The sequence below is a fragment of the Setaria italica genome, chromosome I (assembly GCF_000263155.2).
Source record: "Setaria italica strain Yugu1 chromosome I, Setaria_italica_v2.0, whole genome shotgun sequence".
NCBI classification, from domain to species: domain Eukaryota; kingdom Viridiplantae; phylum Streptophyta; class Magnoliopsida; order Poales; family Poaceae; genus Setaria; species Setaria italica.
Genome location: NC_028450.1, coordinates 25,784,584 through 25,789,530, shown reverse-complemented (window position 1 = coordinate 25,789,530; position 4,947 = coordinate 25,784,584).

The following is a 4,947-nucleotide window of genomic DNA, read 5'->3' as shown; positions in this document are numbered from 1 at the left end:
TGGCAGGCAAAACATCCAGTACCTCTTCGATGCCGTGGATGACATCGTGCAAACCATCCAGGAGCTAGATCACAAGGTGGAAGAGAATGATCACCTCCAGGAGGATGACTTCAAGTTCTTGCAGAGGAACATTTGGGAAGCTCTTCAGGATGTGCGGCAACATGAGGAAGAACAAAGCCCATGGAGAAGGAAGTAGCAACCACCCCATGTGCAAGCAATGTTGGCAGCATCACTAGTGCGTTTACGAGTATCTTCCCTTTGTACTTTATGTGGTTACGATGAGGACGTCATAGATTTTAAGCGTGGAGGGGGAGGATCGTCGCTCGTATGGAGTTTTTAGATCTAATTTGGTCGAGTCAAGTCGTGTGAGAGTCTAAATTAGTGTTTTTATTTCAATCAAAAGTAGATAAAGTAATAGTCTTCTTAAGCTTCTAGGAAGACTTAGGCCTAGATTGCTACTTTAGCGTCTTTGTGAGAAGAAGCATGAATAAAATTCAAGGATCGTGTGAGTGTTTTTAGTGTCTACCTTTGCTTGCTTATCTTTTACTTTGCTTTTACAACATTGGATCATGAGCCTTGTCTTGAATTTCAAATCTTTGTTGTGGAGTTTGGTAATCGATTTGTTTATGCAATACCCATGCTTTATGATGATCTTGTGCTTTGGTTTTGATTATGCTCTATGAGTAAGGTTTGAATTGGAGGTGAATTAAATTCTTATTGCTTATCTAAAACCTCTGCAAAAATAAACAGGATTGATCAAGTTTTCTACCAGGTTGAGAGTTTTACCTATCCTATCCAATGCCTATAAAAATTTTATCGTACCACCATCCGTGGTGTTGATGTTTTGAATTAAGTTAGGATCACTCTCTCTTGGTTTGCTTTAATTCTGAACATTGATCATACCCTTTTACCATCTCTGATTGCTAGCCTCGTCAATATTCAGTAATGAGAGTTTTTCATTGGAACAATCATGTTCTCTACTCAATTCCTAAACCCGAACCAAAAAGTTCTCAGTTGACATAAATAACTAATCATCTACAAATTTTCTTAGCTACGGCAACAACTCGTTGACATAAGTAACTAATGTTCATGTTGCCTGATTGAATTGGTGAAGACTTGGTATTCTCTTAAATTCGGCTTGTTTTAAGGAGAGAGTTCTTGTTGTGTTCTTGGATGCTCATAGTCTTGTACATGCCGTAGCTATGAAACTGATTGGAAACCAAAATATTGGTAACGATATCAAATATGAAGCTTCTTCAAATGTTCATTTTATATTAGTTTAGTTCTAAACTAACACATGCTCTTATTTCTTTTACAGCGCAATAGATGCTTATAATTCTGCATGAGAATATTAAATATCATATGTTCGAATCTTATTTATTTGCTATTTTTGATTTATCACTATATCTTATCTTCATATATGTCTCCTCACACAACTTTACCCGATATTTAAACTACTCAAGATGTAAATTCAAAAAACTTTCTTACCCCAAATTAAAAAATCAATTTTAAAGTTACAAATTGCTATAAATTTTTAGAAGCACATGCAAATAAAAAGTTTGTCCAAGATGGTAACACTAGCCCGTACCACAAAACGGTGCGGCAAAGGCGTGCCAATTTTAGTAATTTGCTATTGCTCCCATGCACATCCTAACTGTTGTCTTAATGAGATAGTTTCTTTAAATTTTTCCATATGTAGCAAAATGCCAGCCATAATTCAATCTATTTTGCTTTTTATTTGTGCACTCAAGCACACAAGATTTATTTTCACAACATTTGCACTATTGTCTTGGTCTCGACAATCGAGATCTTTGTGCTTTGGCAATATTGGGCTCTACTACAAGCTACATTGGGACTCGGAATTTTTTCTACTTTCGATACATGTGGAAGTGGAACACAACCACATCACATCACTCAAGCTATTTTCAAGTTTAGAGAAATATGTAAGTCTTGATATCATTGGAATGAACTTTTTTATGCAATGGGAATGGGATATTGTACTACCTTAAAAAGGTACCAAGATATACCCCTCAATATAATGAAGTATAAAAATTGACATCTAAAGTAACAAAATTTATACCATTAAGTTGTAGGTTTAGTACCTCTCTGCTCCCTTTGTAATAAAAGATACCTACATGAAACTATGAGTTAAGCGTGGTATAAAAAATAATATCTTTTGATTTATCGTAGGTATACTACCACATCTTTAATTTTGGATGGGGTCTCCCAAATTCTATAGGTAGGCTTTGCATATTGATATTATATTTCTAGTATTATCTTGGATATCATATTCAAACGTCGAATTGTATTTTTTTACCATTGAGAAGATATTTTTGTGTTAGCATTGTACATTCTTGAAAAGTTCAATTAAGTCAAAGATAAACCATGAACAATAATATAAAACACAAAATGTGAAGAATGTAGCCTTGCAAATATGCCGGCTACAGTTGTCTATGTAATTTTGAAACACATAGTGCTTGGAAAGTTTTCTTTTTTGCTATTTTAGCTTCTTTAATTTGATGCTTGCAAATTAAACTACTTGTATTTAGTAAAGAATGTTGTCCCTTCTTATTTAACATGTCATTCTTTGTTTCAATTTTAAAGTTGATGAAACGCAGGAGATTTGATTTAGGTGCAAATGGTGTCTTGATCACAAATAAGTGGCATATTAAACTTCGACTATAAATTACTAGTCATGTGTTGAGTTTGGATATTCCAAAATCATACAAGTACATTTGTTTCTAATTTAGTTTCATATAGTATTATATTCATTCTAGATTTTATGAATATACAACAAAAGTTCATAGTTAAATTGTGTTTTAGCACTAGTAGACAACTAACCTTCCATCCAGGTGCTTTTGTCCCGGTTAACATTGGATCCGTGACTAAAGTGCCTTTAGTTCCAGGTCAAAAATGTGCCACCGAAGCCCATCGTGGGAGGGGAGCTTTAGTCCCGGTTGTAAAAACCAATCGGGACTAAAGCCCTCGGTTTAGTCCCGATTGGAATTCCAACCAGGACAAAAGGGGGGCGGGGGGTCTTTTGCTCCTCCCCTATAATACTAGAAACTCTTCTTCCTCCCCCAGCCAGAGCCACTCCACCTGACCGAGAGCTTCATCATCCTCTCCATGGCGAGCAAGCAACCTTAGGGGAGGTGCTGCTCAAATTTTTTTTTCCTTATTTCCATGGAGATTTCACTCATCCAAAGTGTTGTGAAGGTTAGCTACTTCATCCTCCCTTCATTTATTATTATTATGCTTCTTTTTATGTTTTAGAGAGGGAGAAAATGAGTTTTTTTACAATGAGGGAGAATGGAGAGAATTTTTATTTATACATGTTTTTGAGCTAGAATTTGATGGATAGCTTGCTTGTTATATATGATTCGTATTAGTTAAAATAACTTGATCAATATTAGGTATGTGTGAAAAAAATAGAGTAAATATATTTTTAATATTTAGTCATTGCAATAAAATTAAGGTAAATAAATTATAGGTGTAAGAAATAGAATTTGGTCATTACTACAATTTTTAATGTCACTGTAATTTAACAATAATTGTATTTTATTTGACCAATAATTTATTTATCTCATGTTTATTGCAAGAACTAAATATTATAAACACACTTACTCTATTTTTTCCCTATCTAATATTGATCAAGTTCTTAATGTAATATGAAGCTCTATATCCATTTTCCACATAATACGATACAGATGGACCGGCAATGGATGTACCACCTTCGTTCCTCCAATTCCAGAGAACAGTGTCTGCACATGGCATAAATGTGCTTACACTATTCCCTACATATAACTCAATCTTCTATGAAGTCTATGGAGAGTCACCTCCTCTACTCCAACACCAGAAAATAATGATAGAACAGAAGAGCTTCGAGTTCACAAACTCAGGCTAAATCATAAAAGAATCTTGAAATAGTATTCCAAACATCTTTTGGAGCCTAATTCTCATAATAGAAGTATGCTGGCCCAATATCCTCTTCAGGCAAAGATCTGTTCACTGATCTTGACCTAGCGGCTTTTGGTTGGTTTTGGCTTGCCACCATGGGCCATGCTCAGTGAACAGATCTTTTTTTTGGATGGGCTATTATGTGTGTGCCATCATACTTCTATTATGAGAATGTGGCACTCACTCCAAAAGACGTTTGGACCATTATTTCAAGATTCCTTTATGATATTCAGCCCGAGTATGTGAACTTGAAGATTTTCTGTTGTACCATTATTTTATGGTACTGGATATGTGGAGGTGACTCTTGATAGACTTCGTAGAAGATTGACTTATGTGCAGAGATGACTTGGAGGATGAATATTCTGCTATGTTTTACCATTATTTTAGGATAATTGACTACGTGAACTCCACTATGGAGCGTCTGTAATCTTTAGTGTATATGTATCTTTATTGTCTTGCTACGAGTGTAATCTTTATATGTATCTTTAGTGAATGTTATGAATGTGAATGGTGTAATTTTAATGTGAATTATTTTTATCTTTATGAAGGTTAATTGGTGTAAATTATGAATATTGATCAAGTTCTTTATCTAATACGAAGACCTATGTCCATTTCTCACGTAATAATTTATTTATCTAATGTTTTTTGCAAGGACTAAACATTATAATCATATTAACTCTATTTTTCCACTACCTAATATTGATCAAATTCTTTATCTAATACGAAGACCTGTGTCCATTTCTCACGTAATACGATGCAGATGGACTGGCAATGGATGTATAACGCAGACAGACGGACCAAGAAGTTTGTTGATGGCTTGCATTATTTTCTCGAAGTGGCCAAAGCCAACAAGCCAGAGAACGGATTCATATGTTGTCCATGCTTCCAATGCAGTAACAAGAAGGACTACTCTTCCCAGGGAACTGTTCACAACCACTTGTTTACATACGGTTTCATGCCTAACTATTTGGTTTGGACCAAGCATGGTGA